At 38.3% G+C, this 20,345-nt stretch overlaps 1 protein-coding gene across 1 annotated transcript in view; it reads right to left on the minus strand.

The window, feature by feature from the left end:
• The window catches only part of RGS22 (regulator of G protein signaling 22), a 168,269-nt gene that overhangs the window by 113,725 nt on the left and 34,199 nt on the right, over positions 1-20,345 (minus strand). The gene's annotated exons all lie outside the window — the stretch shown is intronic.

Here is a 20,345-nt window from a genome sequence, read left to right on the forward strand (position 1 = left end):
GAGTAGCCCCCGCTTGCCGCAACTACAGGAAGCCCTAGCACAGAAACGAAGACCCAACATAGCAATCAATCAATAAATCTTTAAAAAAAAAAAAAAAAAAGAATACATCTACAAATGGAACAATTCTCACAGAGCACCTGCTGAACACTAGCAGAGGACCTTGGACACCTAAAAGGGCAAGAAAAATCCTCACGCAACCGGGTAGGACTTAAGAAAGAAAAAAAGAAGAGGAAACAGGACGGGACCTGCACCCCTGCAGGGGAGCTGAAGGAGAGGAGAGGTTCCCACACTCAGGGAAGCCCTCTCACCGGTGGGGAGACCAGCTGGGACAGAGAGGGAGCTTCAGGGGCTCGGAGGAGAGGGCAGCAACCAGTCTGTGGCAGACAGGACAGAGTAAGACCTCCACGGATGGTCCAGATGGTCCGTGCCGCAGCCCTGAGCTCCCCAGACCGAGTCCTGTGTCTGCTGGGACGGAGCGGGGCTGCAAGCTGGAACATGGGGTCTGGAGAGTGGACTCAGGAAGGGGACAGCTGTTGGCTGTGAAGGGACAGCCTGAAGGGACGGGAGTAAGGAGCTTCACGATTGGGAATGTTCGTGGAAGAAGCCCAGGCCGCCATAGAAGCGGAGTGCCATTGTTGAGTGGCACGCAAGGGGTGAGGCCACCATTGCAGCCCCCTTCCCCATGCACTGGCCCCTGCCTCGGGGGGCACTAGTATGGTCACCTGCCTGAGCAGGCTCGCATGCCCCACCCGTCGCCGCCTCCACACCAGCCCACCTGGGTGGCTGCATGTGCTCTGGGACAGCCTGAAGAGCAGATGCCAGTGGGAGGAACACATACAGAGGTGGGGCTGAAACCACAGCTGAGCCCCAAGGGCAATGCAACTAAGGAAGAAGAGCTGAAATCTCTCCTCGAGGCTGCAGGAACCACGGATTTACACCCCCGCTGTCGGCATTGTAAACTCAGCAACTGAGGAACGTCCAAATGGACGAGGGCTCCCGTAGCTGAGACGGGTCTAGCTTTAGCAGCTGTGGGCTTTGTGGGCACGTACACACGGGGATTGGACCAGGCCAGAATCTGAGCTGCCTCCACAGCTACCACAGTGGGTCCAGGTACACGACTACTGCAGTCCTGGGATATGACTTCGGTGGATCTGCACTGGTGGCCTGGTGAAAACAACGCCTGAGAGACGCCGGGGCCAATTGCCGGCATACCCACGGTTAAGGGGGCGCTGAGAGCAGTTCCAACAACAGTGTAATTTGTGAGCCAACACAATGGGTGAAAAGTGACACAGTAGAGTTCACTCACAGGTGAACAGCTCCAGAGAAGGAAAACTCAGTGGCTTCTCTCCCAGTGGGAGTGCTCCAATCTCACCTACTGCAGATTAGAAACACAGCTCAGAAACAGATCTGAGGGTCTCTACTACAACAAGTAGGGAGCAGACCCTGCCCCTGACAGGGAATTAACAACCACAGAGCAAAGAGGAGGCTACGCTCAATATCCAGTGCAGGCTTAGGTCACCACAACATCAGTCACACCTCCTATCAAGGGATAACGGCCAGCATACACTGAGGAAAGAGGTAGCAGACATCCATACTAAAAACAGCCCTTGCACCAAAAAATATTAAACACACAGAGACTACATAGGGACATTCCCACATAAAAATAGACTTTCAAGACAGTCTCACGGTTAGGCATTAGGAGGAAGAAGCCCTGAGTGCAGGAGCTCCACAGGGCTGGAAGAAACAGACACTCTACTCTTGGAGGGTGCACACAAGACCTCGTGTGCGCTGGGACAGAGCACAAAGCAATACCTCCATAGGAATCACAGCTAGACCTGACTAGGGTCTGAGAGGGTTTCCTGGGGAGGCGGGGATTGGCTGTAACTCACTGTCGGGGCAGGGGCACTGGTGGCGGAGGTGGGGCTTTGTGGGCACCAGAGAATACTGGACCCCAGAGAATACTGATCAGTGTGAGCTCTCCTGGAGGTCCCTATTTTGCACTAAGACCTGGCCACACCCAACAGCCTACAGGCTGCAGAGCTGGAATGCTTCAGACCAAACAACCAGCAGGACAGGAACACAGCCCCACCCATCAGCAGACAGGCTGCCTAAAGTCATACTGAGCTCATAGCTACCTAAAACACACTCCTTGTCACAACCCTGCCCATCAGATGGACAAGGCCCAGCTCTGCTCACCAGAGGGCAAGCACCAGTCCCTCCCACCAGGAAGCCTGCATAAGCCCCTGGACCAACCTCACCCACCAGGGGGCAGACATCAGAAGCAATAAGAACTATGGTCCTGCAGCCTGTGGAAAGGAGACCACAAACACAGAAAGTTCAACAAAATGAGATGACAGAGAAATATGTTGCAAAAAAAGGAACAAGATAAAACCCCACAAGAACAACTAAATGAAGAGGAGGTAGGCAATCTACCTGAAAAAGAATTCACAGTAATGATAGTAAAGATGATCCAAGATCTCAGAAAAAGAATGGAAGCACAGATCTAGAAGACACAAGAAATGTTTAACAAGGAGCTAGAAGATATAAAGAACAAACAAACAGATGAACAATACAATAACTAAAATGACAAAGCACACTAGAAGGAATCAGTAGCAGAGTAACTGAGGCAAATGAACGAATAAGTGAGCTGGAACACAGAGTGGTGGAAATCACTGCCACAGAACAGAATAAAGAAAAAAGAATGAAAAGAAATGAGGACAGTCTCAGAGACCTCTGGGACAACATTAAATGCACCAACATTCACTTTATATGGTACCAGAAGGAGAAGAGAAAGAAAAAGGACCTGAGGAAATTTTTGAAGATATTATAGCCAAAAGTTTCCCTAACATGAGAAAGGAAACACTCAAGTCCAGAAAGTGCAGAGAGTCCCATACAGGATGAACCCAAGGAGGAAAATGCCGAGACACATATTAATGAAACTGACAAAAATTAAAGACAAAGAAAAAATATAAAGAGCAACAAGGAAAAAGCAACAAGTAACATACAAGGGAATCTCCATGAGGTTATCAGCTGATTTTTAAGCCAGAAACTCTGCAGGCCAGAAGGGAGTGGCACAATATATTTCAAGTGATGAAAGGGAAAAACCTACAACAAAGAATACTCTACCCAGCAAGCTTCTCTTTCAGATTCAACAACAAAAAAAAAAAACAAAAGCTTTACAGACAAGCAAAAGCTAAGAGAATTCAGCACCACCAAACAAGCTTTACAACAAATGCTAAAGGAACTTCTCTACGTGGGAAAGAGACCAGCAACTTAAAACAACCTTGTACCTATATAGACTGCTGTATCAAAACCTCATGGGAACAGCAAACCCCAAAACTGCAATAGATACACAAACAAAAAAGAAAAGGCAACCCAAACACAATACCAAAGATAGTCATCAAATCACAAGAGAAGAGAACAAAAGAGGAAGGGAAGAAAAAAGACCTACAAGAAAAAATCCAAAACAATTAAGAAAATGTCAACAGGAACATACATATCAATAATTATCTTAAATGTAAATGGATTAAATGCTCCAAACAAAAGATACAGACTGGCTGAATGGATACAAAAACAAGACCCATATATATGCTGTCTACAAGAAACCCATTTCAGATCTAGGGACACAAACAGACGGAAAGTGAGGGGATAGAAAAAGGTATCCCATGCAAATGGAAACTGAACACTATGGGATTAGAAATCAATTACAGGAAAAAAAAAACTGTAATAAACACAAACATGTAGAGACTAAATAATATGTTACTAAACAACCAATGGATCACCAAAGAAATAAAAAATACCTAGAGACAAATGACAATGAAAACACAATGATCCAAAACCTATGGGATGCAGCAAAAGCAGTTCTAAGAGGGAAGTGTATAGCTATACAAGCCTACCTCAAGAAACAAGAAAAACCTAAAAAAAAAAAAGCCTAACCTTACACCTAAAGCAACTAGAGAAAGAGAACAAATAAAACCCAAAGTTAGCAGAAGGAAAGAAATCATAAAGATAAGAGCAGAAATAAATGAAATAGAGACAAAGAAAACAATAGATAAGATCAATGAAACTACAAGCTGGTTCTTTGAAAAGATAAACAAATTGATAAACCTTTAGCCAAACTCATCAAGAAAAAAAAGGAAGATGGCTCAAATCAATAAAATTAGAAATGAACAAGGAGAAGCTATAACTGACATCACAGAAATACAAAGGATCATAAGAGTCTACTACAAGCAACTATATGCCAATAAAATGGACAGCCTAGAAGAAATGGACAAATTCTTAGAAAGGTACAACCCTCCAAGACTGAACCAGGAGGAAATAGAAAATATGAACAGACCAATTGCAAGTACTGAAATTGAACTGGTAATTTAAAAACTTCCAACACACAGAGGTCCAGGACTGGATGTCTTCACAGGGGAATTCTATCAAACATTTAGAGAAGAGCTAACACCTATCCTTCTGAAACTCTTCCAAAAAATTGCAGAGGAAGGAACACTCCCAAGGTCATCTATGAGGCCACCATCACCCTGATACCAAAACCAGACAAAGATACAACAATAAGAGAAGATTACAGGCCAATATCACTGATGAACATTGACACAAAAGTCCTCAACAAAATACTAGCAAACCAAATCCAACAACACAGTAAAAGGATCATACACCATGATCAAGTGGAATTTATCCCAGGGATGCAAGGATTCTTCAATATATGCAAATCAATCAATGTGATATACCACATTAACAAACTGAAGAATAAAAACCATACGAGCATCTCAATAGATTCAGAAAAAGCTTTCGACAAAATTCAACACCCATTTATGACAAAAACTCTCCAGAAAATGGGCATAGAAAGAACCTACCTCAACATAATAAGGGCCATATACAACAAACCCACAGCAAACACCATTCTCAATGGTGAAAAACTGAAAGCATCTCCTCTAAGACCAGGAACAAGACAAGGATGTCCACTCTCACCACTTTTATTCAACATAGTTTTGGAAGTCCTGGCCATGGCAATCAGGGAAGAAAAAGAAATTAAAGGAATCCAAATTCGAAAAGAAGTAAAACTGTCACTGTTTGCAGATGACATGATGCTATACATAGAAAATCCTAAAGATGCTACCAGACAACAGCTAGAGCTCATCAATGAATTTGGTAAAGTTTCAGGATACAAAATTAATGTGCAGAAACCGCTTGCATTCCTGTACACTAACAACGAAAGATCAGAAAGAGAAATTAAGCAAACAATCCCATTCACCACTGCAACAAAAAGAATAAAATACCTAGGAATAAACCTACGTAAGGAGGTAAAAGACTCAGAAGACTATAAGACACTGATGAAAGAAATCAAAGATGACACAAACAGATGGAGAGATATACCATGTTCTTGGAGTGGAAGAATCAATATTATCAAAATGACTATACTACCCAAAGCAATCTACAGATTCAATGCAATCGCTATCAAACTACCAATGGCATTTTTCACAGAACTAGAACAAAAAATTTTTAAATTTGTATGGAAACACAAAAGACCCCAGAGAGCCAAAGCAATCTTGAAAAAGAAAAAAGGAGCCGGAGAACTCAAGTTCCCTGACTTGAGACTATACTATAAAGCTACAGTAATCAAAACAGTATGGTACTGGCACAAAAACTGAAATATAGATCAATGGAACAGGATAGAAAGTCCAGAGATAAACCCACACACCTATGGTCAACTAATCTATGACAAAGTAGGCAAGAATACACAAGGGAGAAAAGACAGTCTCTTCAATAAGTGATGCTGGGAAAAGTGGACAGCCACATGTAAAAGAATGAAATTAGAACACTCCCTAACACCATACACAAAAATAAACTCAAAATGGATTAAAGACCTAAATGTAAGGCTGGATACTATAAAACTCTTAGAGGAAAACATAGAACACTCTCTGACATAAATTGAAGAAATATCTTTTTGGATCCACCTCCGAGAGTAATGAAAATAAAAACAAAAATAAACAAATGAACGTAATTAAACTTAAAAGCGTTTGCACAGCAAAGAAAACCATAAATGAGACGAAAAGACAACCAACAGAGTGGGAGAAAATATTTGCAAACCTAAGTGACCGACACGGCATTAACCTCCAGAATATACAAACAGCTCACGCAGCTCAATAACAAAAAACAAACATCCCAGTCAAAAAATGGGGAGGACATCTAAATAGAAATTTCTCCAAAGAAGACATACAGATGGCCAAAAAAGCACATGAAAAGATGCTGAACATCACTAATTATCAGAGAAATGCAAATCAAAACTACAGTGAGGTATCACCTCACACTGGTCAGAATAGCCATCAACAAAACATCTACAAACAGTAAATGCTGGGGAGGGTGTGGAGAAAAGGGAACCCTTCTACACTGTTGGTGGGAATGAAAATTGGTACAGCCACTATGGAGAACAGTATGGAGTTTCCTTAACAAACTAAAATTAGAGCTACCATACTATCCAGCAATCCCACTCCTGGGCATAAACCCTGAGAAGACCATAATTCAAAAAGATACATGCATCCCAATGTTCACTGCAGCATTATTTACAATATCTAGGACTGGAAGCAACCTAAATGCCCATTGACTGAAGAAGAGATAAAGAAGATGTGGTACATATATGCAATGGAATATTACTCAGCCATTAAAAAAGAATGAAACAATGCCATTTGCAGCCACATGTATGGACCTAGAGATTGTCATACTGAGTGAAGTAAGTCAGACAGAGAAGGACAAACATCATATGATATCACTTATATGTGGAATCTAAAAAAATGGTACAAATGAACTTATTTACAAAACCGAAATAGAGTCATAGACGTAGAAACAGTCTTAGGGTTATGGGGGGAAGGGGGAAAGGATAAACTGAGAGATTGGGATTGACATATACACACTACTATTATATATAAAATAGATAACTAATAAGGACCTACTGCATAGCACAGGGAACTCTACTCAATACTCTGTAATGACCTATATGGGAAAAGAATTTGAAAAAGAATACTTGTATATGTATAACTGAATTACTTTGCTGTACACCTGAAACTAACACAACATTGTTAATCAACTATACTCCAATAAAAATTTTTAAAAACTATAGTTGACTGGAAGCATGATTAGCTAGGTTGAAGAGGGAAGCAGGAAAGAAATAAAGATAAGTTTAGTTTAATAAATCACAGGGTAAGATTTGAGAGATGGAGGGAGGAAGGCTGGAGAAGTAGGCAGGGCCCTGATTATGAGTAGTCTTTTAAATAACATTATGGAGTTTAGATTTTACCTTGAGGTTGTGAGGGCCATATGAATTTACGGAAGAGTTACTAAGTTGCTATTCATCCTAAGACATTTATACACTATTGTTTCTATCTTGTCTTATATTCACTTTTCCCAGAATTCTAATCAATGCCAGTACCTCGGACACTAAACAAATGCTAATAATAAGTAAAACAACCAATAAAGTACGCATTTCAGTGAGGCAAATGTGTCTGCACTATGTGGCTTCCATTGACTGTCTGCTAAAGCAAAAATTTTGCTGTGATATTAACGTCAGAGTCAACGCAGAGCACTGCTATCTCCTTTGAGGAAATCGCAGGCTCACAAAGCAGTGCTGCCACCATCTGAGAAGCTAATGTTCTTGAGGGTGCACCTGTGCTCAGCAATGCTGACATGTGGCACCAAGTCATTAGGCTCCCCAGGACTGGAAAACTGAGCAAACAATGGTTTCCTCCTGTTTAGCCAAAAACACCCACTTGCCTTCACCAAAGACTATCTTCTGGGTACTGAAAGAATAGAAGAAACTTTGGAAACAGCCAGCACCTGAACAGTAGCATCTTGTTGACTGTCTCACTGCTTATCAGTGAGATCTGAAGGACATTTGGATCTTGAGTAAGAAGGATTCCACATATGCTACACACTGACAACCAACCACACAGGAGTCTTGAATTCTCATGAGCAATGCATTCAATGTATCACAGAAAGATACCAGACCGCACATAAAAATCGACATAAACACTTGAGGAATTCTACAAGGCTGTGGAACTAGTCAGTTCATACAAAATCAGTTTGCATAATATTTACCTAATGAACAGTTCACCTATAACTCTTTCCCTTTTGTATGTTTTGCATCTATTTGATCTAAAAATTAAGTGAAAAGTATAAAACAATAAAATCAAAATTGAAGAAAAGTCTTTAGTCAAACTGCTAAAAAATCCTTTCAAGGTGTTTTTAAGTAACTAAAATATAATGACCAAAGAGATACAAAACAACCCTGCCAACCATAGAAGGATAAATTAATAAATACTATAAGAAACACAAAAATAATTTACCTAAAATAAAATTATTTAATCCTTAAAACTAAAAAAAATGTTAAGAAAGAAAAACAGATAACCAAAAGGTTAGGGGAAAGTGGCTGTCGGTAAATCATTCTAGAACTACTTCCAATTAGCCATACACAAGCTCTTTAAACTGTCACCAGGATTAGATTAATAAAAATTATATTTAGATGTACAAACAACTAAATAAAAGCATGGCTATCTGCCAATGGACTAGATTTTCTGTCTAGTCATTTATTGAGGTATAAATTACATAGAGTAAAATCCATCCTTTTTAGTACACAGTGCTACAAGTTTTGACAATTACATACAGTCATGTAACCATGACTACAGTCAAGATGTAGAATAGTTCCAACAGCTCCAAACTTCCTCATGACACTTTGCAGTCAATGACTCCCTCTAACCCCAGGCCCTGGCAACCACTGACAGGTTCTCTATATAGTTTTGCCTTTCCCAGAATGTCATATAAATGGAATCAATATAGTATGTAGCCTTTGACTCTGGCTTCTTTCATTTAGCATAATGCATTTGAGATTGATCTATGTTCTTCCATGGATCACTAGTCCATTCCTCTTCATTGCTGAGTAGTACTCCACTGTACTGATGAACCACATTTTATTTATCCATTCCCAGTAAGGAAATTTGGGTTGTTTCTAGCTTTTGGTGATTATAATAAAACAACTAGAGACATTCACATACAGGTTTTTATGTGAACATAACTGTCTATTTCTCTTGGGTTAATATATAGGAATAAGATAGATAGGTAGTATGGTATATGTTTAACTTAGGAAGAACTGCCAAACTGTTTTCCAAAATGCAATTTGCATCAACAATGTAAGAATTCTAGATGCTCTGCATCCTGGCTAGCATTTTGTATTGTCAATATTTGTTGTTTATTTTGTACATCATAATAGGTGTGTAGAAATAGTTCATTGTGATGTGTGTATGTGTGAACACTTGTTTTTAATAACAGCTTTGAGATATAGCTTACGTTTCACACAACTCATCCATTTAAAGTATAAGCCAATGATTTTAGTATATTCAGAAACCATCACCACAAATTTAGAACATTTTCATCACCCTCTCCAAAAAACCCATACCCGTTAGCAATCACTCTCCATTCATTCCAACTCCTCCACCTCACCTCCCAATGTTGAATGCACTTCTCTTATGACTAAAGATGTTGAGCATCTTTTCATATGTGTATTGGTCATTTTTACATCTTCTTTGGAGAAATATCTATTCAGATCCTTTGTCCATTTTTAAATTGGGTTGTCTCTTTATTGTTGAGTTGTAAGAGCTCTTTACACAGTCTAGATACACAGTCCTTATCAGATATATGACTGGCAAATATTTTCTCCCATTCCGTGGGTTGTCTTTTCACTTTCTTTAGACCATAAAAGTTTTAAATTTTTATTTATCTATTTTTTTCTTTTATTGTTTATGCTTTTGGTGTGATATCTAAAATATCAATGCCTATTGATCATGAAGACACATGTAATCATGAAGATTTACATTTGTGTTTTCTTCTAAAATATGCTTCATTATTAGTATTTTTTGCATTGCTAGATTCAGTTTGCTTTTTTTGAACTTTTTTGTGTCTATGTTCATGAGGGATATTAGTTTGTAAGCTCTTCTTTTCTTTGAAATTTCTTTATCTAGTGTTGGTATAAGGATAATGCTGGCATCATAAAATGAGTTGGAAATTGATCCCTCTTCTTTTGTTTTTTTTGGAAGAGTTTTCATAAATTTAGTATTACTTCATCTCTAAAGGTTTGACAGAATTCACCAGTGAAGTCATCTGGACCTAGAGTTTTCTTCGTGGGAATCTTCTTCCCCCAAGACTTATTTTTTTGGAGCAGTTTTAGGTTTACAACAAAATTGAGAAGATAAAGATTTCCTACATATCTCCTGCATCCACACATGCATAGCCTCCCCCTTTATGAACATCACTCACAGAATGGTACATTTTTTACCAAGAATGAACCTACATTGACACATCATAATCACCCAAAATCCATTGTTTACCTTAGGGTTCACTCTTGGTGTTGTACATTCTATGGGTTTGGACACATGTATAATGACATATATCCATCAGTGTAATATCATACAGAGTATTTTCACTACCCTAAAAATCCTCTATGCTCTGCCTATTCATCTCTGGCCCCTGGAACCCCTAGTAATCACTAATCATTTTTTTTTTTAAATATTTTGACGTGCTTGATTTTATTCTGTATTTTTTTAAACATCTTTATTGAAGTATAATTGCTTTACAATGGTGTTAGTTTCTGCTTTATAACAAAGTGAATCAGTTATACATATACATATGTTCCCATATCTCTTCCCTCTTGCATCTCCCTCCCTCCCACCCTCCCTATCCCTCCCCTCTAGGTGGTCACAAAGCACCGAGCTGATCTCCCTGTGCTATGCGGCTGCTTCCCACTAGCTATTTATTTTACATTTGGTAGTGTATATATGTCCATGACACTCTCTCACCCTGTCACATCTCACCCCTCCCCCTCCCCATATCCTCAAGTCCATTCTCTAGTAGGTCTGTGTCTTTATTCCCGTCTTGCCACTAGGTTCTTCATGACCTTTTTTTTTTTCCCTTAGATTCCATATATATGTGTTAGCATACTGTATTTGTTTTTCTCTTTCTGACTTACTTCACTCTGTATGACAGACTCTAACTCCATCCACCTCATTACAAACACCTCCATTTCATTTCTTTTCATGGCTGAGTAATATTCCATTGTATATATGTGCCACATCTTCTTTATCCATTCATCCGATGATGGACACTTAGGTTGCTTCCATGTCCTGGCTATTGTAAATAGAGCTGCAATGAACATTTTGGTACATGACTCTTTTTGAATTATGGTTTTCTCAGGGTATATGCCCAGTAGTGGGGTTGCTGGGTCGTATGGTAGTTCTATTTTTAGTTTTTATTCTGTATTTTTTTTGAATTTTATTTTATTTATTTTTTTATACACCAGGTTCTTATTAGTTATCCATTTTATACAAAACCTCTAATCTTTTCATTGTCTACATAGATGTGCCTTTTCCAGAATATTATATAGTTGGAATCATACAGTATGTAGCCTTTTTCAGATTGACTTCTTTCACTTAGAAATATGTATTTAAGGTCCCTCCATGTATTTTTTGTGGATTGAAAGCTCATTTCTTCTTACCACTCTATAATATCCCATTGTCTGGATGTACACAGTTTAGTTATCCACTCACCTAATGAAGGGCATCTTAGTTGCTTACAAGTTTTGACAATTATGAATAAAGCTACTATAAACATCCATATGCAGGTTTCTGTGTGGGCATATATTTTCAACTCTTTTGGGTAAATAACCAGGGAGTATGATTGCTGAAATGTATGCTAAGAGTATGTTAGTTTTGTAAGAAACCATCAAAATGTCCTCCAAAGTGGCTGTACCACTTTTGCATTTCCACCAGCAACGTATGTGATTTCCTGCTGCTCCACATCTTCATTAACATTTGGTGTTGTCAGTGTTCTGGATTTTCGCCATTCTAATAGGTGTGTACTAGTATCTTACTGTTGTTTTAATTTGCATTTTCCTGATGACATAGAATGTGGACCATCTTTTATATACTTACTTGCCATTTCTATATCTTCTTTAGCCCATTATAAAATCAGGTTGTTTGTTTTCTTATTGTTAGTTTGGATAACAGTCCTCTATCAGATGTGTCTTTTGCTAATATTTTCTTCAAGTCTTTGGCTAGTCTTTTAATTTTCTTGATAATGTCTTATGCAGAGCAGAAACTTTTAAATTTAATGCAATTCAGCTTAACAATGATTTCTTTCATGGATCATGTCTGTGATATTGTATCTAAAAAGTCACCTTACCAAAGGTTATCTAGGTTTTCTGCTGTATTATCATCTGGCAGTTTTATAGTTTTGTGTTTTGCATTTAGGACTATGATCTACTTTGAGTTAATTTCTGTGAAGGGTGTCAAGTCTGTGTCTTGATGCATTTCTTTTGCATTGGATGTCCAGTTGTTGCTGCACCATTTGTTGAAAGGAGTGCTTTTTGAAATAAACCTGCTTTCACTTAAAAATAAAAAGACTGTTCTGCTCCACTGTATTAACTTTGCTCCTTTGTCAAAGATCAGTTGACTATATTTACGGGAGTCTATTTTGGGGCTCTCTATTCTGTTCCATTGATCTATTTGTGTTTTCTTTCACTGATATCACACTGTATAGGTTAGTGTAACTTTACAGTAAGTCTTGAAGTAGGGTTAGCATCAGTCCTCCAACTCTTTTGGCTCCCTCTAAAAAATTTAGAATCAGTTTGTTAATATCCATTAAAAAATTTGCTGGGATTTTAATTGAGATTGCATTGAATCTATAAATCAAGTTGGGAAAAACTGATATCTTGACAGTATCAAGTCTTTCAATCCATGAACATGGAATATCTCTATTTGGTTCCTTAATTTCATTCATCAGAGTTTTATAGTTTTCCTCATATAGATCTTGTACATATTTTGTTAGATTTATACCTAAGTATTTCATTTTGGGGGATGCTAGTGGTATTATGTTTATTATTATGGTAAACGGTATTATTATGATAAATGGTATTGTGGCTTTATTTTAAAATTCCACTTGTTCATTGTTAGTATATAGGAAAGCAATTGTCATTTGTATGTTAACCTTGTATCCTGCAATGTTGCTATAACTGCTTATTAGTTCCAGGAGTTTTTTTTGTTTATTCTTTCAGATTTTCTATATAGATGATCATGTCATCTGTGAACAAAGACACTTTTATGTCTTTCTTCTCAATCTGTATAGCTTGTATTTCCTTTTCTTGCCTTACTGTATTAGCAAGGACTTCCATTACAATGTTGGAAAGGATTGGTGGGAGGAGACATCCTTGCCTTGTGCCTGATCTTAGTGAGAAAACTTGAGTGTCTCACCATTAAGTATGATGTAGGAAGATTTTAAACTATGAATCCAATTTCTTTAATAGATTTAGAACTATTCAGATTACATATATCCTTTTGAGTTAGCGCTGGTAATTTGTATCTTTCAAGGAATATGTCTATTGCATTTAATTACTGAGTTTATGGACATAAAGCTGTTTGTATTCCCTTATCTTCCTTTGAATGTCTGTAGTATCCATACTGCTGTCCCCTCTTTCATTTGTGATACTGATCAGTTATTTCTTCTCATATTTTTTCCTCATCATTCTGGCTAAAAGTTTATCAATTTCATTGATTTTTTTTCAAAGAACTAGCCTTTATTTTCATTGATTTCCTCTCTTGTCTTTCTGTTTTCCATTTAACTGATTATGTCATTTACTTATTTAATTTGGGCTTAATTTTCTATTTCTTGTTTCCTAAGGTAGAAGCTTAGATCATTGATTTGTGATCTTTAGTCTTTTCTAACATAAGCACTTAATGCTACAAATTTATCTCTAAAGAATTATTTAGTTGCATCCCACAAATTTTATGTTGCATTTTAATCTTTATTCAATTCCCCATAATTTCTAAATTCCCTTGGGACTTACTTTGAGCTATGGGCTATTTAAAAGTCTGTTGTTTAATTACATATTTGGGGATTTTCCAGGTGTCTTTCTGTTAATGACTTATAGTTTAATTTTGTTATGGTAAGAGAACTAATTTTGCATGGTTTCAAATCTTTCAAATTTGTTGAAATTTGTATTACAGCCCAGAATTGGTCTATTTTGGTAAATATTCCAAGTGTACTTGAAAAAGACTGTGTACTCTGCAGTTGTGAGGTGAATTATTCTAGAAATATCAATTAGATTGACTGGATTCCTAGTGTTGTTCAGATTTCCTATATCCTTACTGATCTTCTGTCTTTTTTTTATTGGATTACTGGGAGAACAATGTTTAAGTCTTTAACTATAACTATGGATTGTCTATTTCTCTTTTCAGTGCTATCAGCTTTTATTTCATGTATTCTGAAGCTCTTTTGTAAGGTGCACAATTATGGGTTGTTCTGCTTTCTTGGTGAATTGATTCCTTTATCACTACGTGATGTCTCTTTATATCCATAGCAAGATGCCTTGTTCTGAAGTCTACTTTGATATTAATACAGAAACTCCAGCTTTCTTTAAATTAGTAATTGTATGGTATAGTTTTTTCCATTCTTTTACTTTCAACAAAATTTTGTATTATATTTAAGGTGATGCTCTTAAAGACAGAAAATAGTGGTGGGTCTTTTTTTTAACCCATCTGACTCTGACTCTTAACTGGGGTGTGTAAGTCATTTAAATTTAATGTAATTATTCATGTATATTATTAAGCTGCTGCTAATTACTGATGTGGTTTGCTCAAAATCTACCATCTTGTTTTCTGCTTGTTCCGTATATCCTTTATTTCTTTTTTCCTCATTTTCTGCCTATTTCTTAAAATTTATTTATTTATTTATTTATTTATTTATTTATTTATGGCTGTGTTGGGTCTTCGTTTCTGTGCGAGGGCTTTCCCTAGTTGCGGCAAGCGGGGGCCACTCTTCATCGCGGTGCGCGGGCCTCTCACTATCGCGGACTCTCTTGTTGCGGAGCACAGGCTCCAGACGCGCAGGCTCAGTAGTTGTGGCACACGGGCTTAGTTGCTCCGTGGCATGTGGGATCCTCCCAGACCAGGGCTCGAACCCGTGTCCCCTTCATTGGCAGGCAGACTCTCAACCACTGTGCCACCGGGGAAGCCCCTCTGCCTATTTTTGGTTTGAGTACTTTCTTATTCTTTTTGGTCTCCACTATTATTATATGATTTATACCTCTTTAAAATATTTTAAAATTGTTGTCCTATTGTTTACAATATGTATATTTAATGAATCACAGTCTATCTCAAATATATTGAATAAGATCACCTTTTAGATCTTTTTGACAGACTGTGTCAAAATACATAACTCAAGTTAAGAAGCTCTTTGTACACAGATATCGAATCATTATGTTGTACACCTGAAACTAATATAATGTTATATGTCAATTGTACCTCAATAAAAAAAATAAGAAGCTCCTAATAAACAGTTTTTAACAATAAAGAAGTAGGTTATAAAGACTTCCATGAAATAAAAAATTTCTGTTCACTGAAGAAAGTGAATAAACCAATAAATATCACTGTCCCAACTAGGGAAAAAAGTTTTTAACTAAGTGTTTATACAGTGCTATACTGTCCATAATAGATTCCTTGTTTTAAATTCAAAATATTGTTGTAACATAGTTGTTATTACTATTTTTACTTTTGTATTTATAAACATTATTTATAAATACTGTTATTATTATTAATACATTTAATTTGATGAAAGTAAACAAGAAAGACAGAAATATATCTGAATTCAGTAAAAGAAGAATTGAAGACCTTCCAGGCCGGAGAAGAGCTATGTTTTAAGTATTAGATATATGTTAGCTTAAAATGTACATCAGACATTTTAAATCAAGAGAAAACAGTATTGTTAAACATTATTATTTTTATTTGATTCACACAACAAACCTAAGTAGTAGGTATTGAAGGCATCATTTGACAGATGAGGAAAATGAGGCTCATCAAAATGACTTGTATAAAAGCACAGTGCTAGGAAGGTGAAGAGCCAATATTAGAACCCAAGTCTTTTTACATCATGCTAGGGAGACAAAATTCAGAAGCTGAGAGAATTTAACGCCAGGGAGTCAGAGCCACACAATGTAATTTCAAGATCAGAAATCTCAACCCCGTGCAGTGCAACCTGGGAATACTCAACCTGCACCCACTCCAGCTACAGTTATCTTGCCAGAGCAGCCCTGGCGAGGCATGCCTGGGGAAACCCTGGAATGGGTCTACTCCAACTCCAACCATCCTACCAAGGCAGCCCCAATGCTGTATGCCCTGGGGACCCCCCCATCCCAGTCCACATCCTCTCCAGCTCCAGCTGGCATTCCAAAGCTGCCTGACACAAGCACTTTACACAAGGAATACTCCTACACAAGGCCACATCTTCAAAATCAGGAGAGGTAGCTGTTTTGCCTAATTCACAGAATCAAATACAAAAAGTCACTGAACCAAGATGGCGGAGTAGAAGGACGTGCACTCACTCCCTCTTGCGAGAACACAGAATCACAACTAGCTGCTGAACAGTCATCGACAGGAAGACACTGGAACTCACCAAAAAAGATACCCCCCCATCTAAAGACAAAGGAGAAGCCACAACGAGACGGTAGGAAGGGAGCAATCACAGTAAAATCAAATCTCATAACTGCTGGGTGGGTGACACACAGACTGGAGAACACTAAGCCCACAGAAGTCCACCCACTGGAGTGAAGGTTCTGAGCCCCACGTCAGGCTTCCCAACCTGGGGGTACGGCAACAGGAGGAGGAATTCCTAGAGAATCAGACTTTGAAGGCTAGCGGGGTGTGATTACAGGACTTCGACAGGACCAGGAGAAACAGGGACTCCACTCTTGGAGGGCACACACAAAGTAGTGTGCGCATCAGGACCCAGGGGAAGGAGCAGTGACCCCAGGGGAGACTGAACCAGACCGACCTACTAGTGTTGGAGTGTTTCCTGCAGAGGCGGGGGGTGGCTGTGGCTCACCGTGAGGAAAAGGAAACTGGCAGCAGAAGTTCTGGGAAGTACTCCCTGGCGTGAGCTCTCCCAGAGTCTGCCATTAGCCCCACCAAAGAGCCCAGGTAGGTTCCAGTGTTGGGTTGCCTCAGGCCAAACAACCAACAGGCAGGGAATGCAGCCCCACCCATCAGCAGTCAAGCAGATTAAAGTTTTACTGAGCTCTGCCACCAGAGCAACAGTCAGCTCTACCCACTACCAGTCCCTCCCATCAGGAAACTTGCACAAGCCTCTTACATAGCCTCATCCACCAGACGGCAGACAGCAGAAGCAAGAAGAACTACAATCCTGCAGCCTGTGGAACATAAACCACATTCACAGAAACATAGAAGGATGAAAAGGCAGAGGGCTATGTACCAGATGAAGGAACAAGATAAAACTCCAGAAAAACAACTGAATGAAGTGGAGATAGGCAACCTTCCAGAAAAAGAATTCAGAATAATGATAATGAAGATGATCCAGGACCTCGGAATAAGAATGGAGGCAAAGATCGAGAAGATGCAAAAAATGTTTAACAAAGACCTAGAAGAATTAAAGAACAAACAAACAGAGATGAACAGTACAACAACTGAAATGAAAACTACACTAGAAGGAATCAATAGCAGAATAACTGAGGCAGAAGAACGGATAAGTGACCTGGAAGACAGAATGGTGGAGTTCACTGCTGCGGAACAGAATAAAGAAAAAAGAATGAAAAGAAATGAAGACAGCCTAAGAGACCTCTGGGACATTAAATGCAACAACATTCACATTATAGGGGTCCCAGAAGGAGAAGAGAGAGAGAAAGGACCAGAGAAAATATTTGAAGAGATTATAGTCGAAAACTTCACTAACATGGGAAAGGAAACAGCCACCCAAGTCCAGGAAGCACAGCGAGTCCCATACAGGATAAACCCAAGGAGAAACACGCCAAGACACATAGTAATCAAAATGGCAAAAATTAAAAACAAAGAAAAATTATTGAAAGCAGCGAGGGAAAAACGACAAATAACATACAAGGGAACTCCCATAAGGTAAACAGCTGATTTCTCAGCAGAAACTCTACAAGCCAAGAGGGAGTGGCATGATATACTTAAAGTGATGAAAGGGAAGAACCTACAACCAAGATTATTCTACCCGGCAAGGATGTCATTCAGATCAGATGGAGAAATCAAAAGCTTTACAGACAAGCAAAAGCTAACAGAATTCAGCACCATCAAATCAGCTCTACAACAAATGCTAAAGGAACTTCTCTAAGTGGGAAACACAAGAGAAGAAAAGGACCTACAAATACAAACCCCAAAAAATTAAGAAAATGGTCATAGGAACATACATATCGATAATTACCTTAAACATGAATGGATTAAGTGCTCCAACCAAAAGACACAGGCTTGCTGAATGGATACAAAAACAAGACCCATATATATGCTGTCTACAAGAGACCCACTTCAGACCTAGGGACACATACAGACTGAAAGTGAGGGGATGGAAAAAAATATTCCATGCAAATGGAAATCAAAAGAAAGCTGGAGTAGCAATTCTCATATCAGATAAAATAGACTTTAAAATAAAGAATGTTACAAGAGACAAGGAAGGACACTACATAATGATCAAGGGATCAATCCAAGAAGAAGATATAACAACTATAAATACATATGCATCCAACATAGGAGCACCTCAATACATAAGGCAACTGTTAACAGCTATAAAAGAGGAAATCGACAGTAACACAGTAATAGTGGGGGACTTTAACACCTCACTGACACCAATGGACAGAGCATCCAAAATGAAAATAAATAACGAAACAGAAGCTTTAAATGACACAAGAGACCAGATAGACTTAATTGATATTTATAGGACATTCCATCCAAAAAGAGATTACACTTTCTTCTCAAGTGCGCATGGAACATTCTCCAGGATAGATCATATCTTGGGTCACAAATCAAGCCTCAGTAAATTTAAGAAAATTGAAATCACACCAAGCATCTTTTCTGACCACAAACAACACTATGAGATTAGAAATGAATTACAGGGAAAAAAATGTAAAAAACAAAAACACATGGAGGCTAAACAATACGTTACTAAATAACCAAGAGATCACTGAAGAAATCAAAGAGGAAATCAAAAAATACCTAGAGACAAATGACAATGAAAACACAACAATCCAAAACCTATGGGATGCAGCAAAGGCAGTTCTAAGAGGGAAGTTTATAGCTATACAAGCCTACCTGAAGAAAGAAGAAAAATCTCAAATAAACAATCTAACCTTACACTTAAAGGAACTAGAGAAGGAAGAACAACAAAATCCAAAGTTAGCAGAAGGAAAGAAATCAAAAAGATCAGAGCAGAAATAAATGAAATAGAAACAAAGAAAACAATATAGCAAAGATTAATAAAACTAAAAGCTGGTTCTTTGAGAAGATAAACAAAATTGATAAACCATTAGCCAGACTCATCAAGAAAAAGAGGGAGAGGACTCAAATCAATAAAATTAGAAATGGAAAAGGAGAAGTTACAACAGACACTGCAGAAATACAAAGCATCCTAAGAGACTACTACAAGCAACTCTATGCCAATAAAATGGACAACCTGGAAGAAGTGGACAAATTGTTAGAAAGGTATAAGCTTCCAAGACTGAAGCAGGAAGAAATAGAAAATATGGACAGACCAAACACAAGTAATGAATTTGAAACTGTGATTAAAAATCTTCCAACAAACAAAAGTCCAGGACCAGATGGCTTCACAGATGAATTCTATCAAACATTTAGAGAAGAGCTAACACCCATCCTTCTCAAACTCCCACAAAAAATTGCAGAGGAAGGAACACTCCCAAACTCATTTTATGAGGCCGCCATCACCCTGATACCAAAACCATACAAAGATACTACAAAAAAAGAAAATTACAGACCAATATCACTGATGAATGTAGATGCAAAAATCCTCAACAAAATACTAGCAAACAGAATCCAACAACACATTAAAAGGATCATACACCACGATCAAGTGGGATTTATCCCAGGGATGCAAGGATTCTTCAATATATGCAAATCAATCAATGTGATACACCATATTAACAAACTGAAGAATAAAAACCATACGATCATCTCAATAGATGCAGAAAAAGCTTTTGACAAAATTCAACACCCATTTATGACAAAAACTCTCCAGAAAGTGGGCATAGAGGGAACCTACCTCAACATAATAAAGGCCATATACGACAAACCCACAGCAAACATCGTTCTCAATGGTGAAAAACTGAAAGCATTTCCTCTAAGATCAGGAACGAGACAAGGATGTCCACTCTCACCACTATTATTCTACATAGTTTTGGAAGTCCTAGCCACAGCAATCAGAGAAGAAAAAGAAATAAAAAGGAATACAAATTGGAAAAGAACTAGTAAAACTGTCACTGTTTCCAG

This window comes from Eschrichtius robustus, chromosome 17 (genome assembly GCF_028021215.1).
Source record: "Eschrichtius robustus isolate mEscRob2 chromosome 17, mEscRob2.pri, whole genome shotgun sequence".
Lineage (NCBI taxonomy): Eukaryota > Metazoa > Chordata > Mammalia > Artiodactyla > Eschrichtiidae > Eschrichtius > Eschrichtius robustus.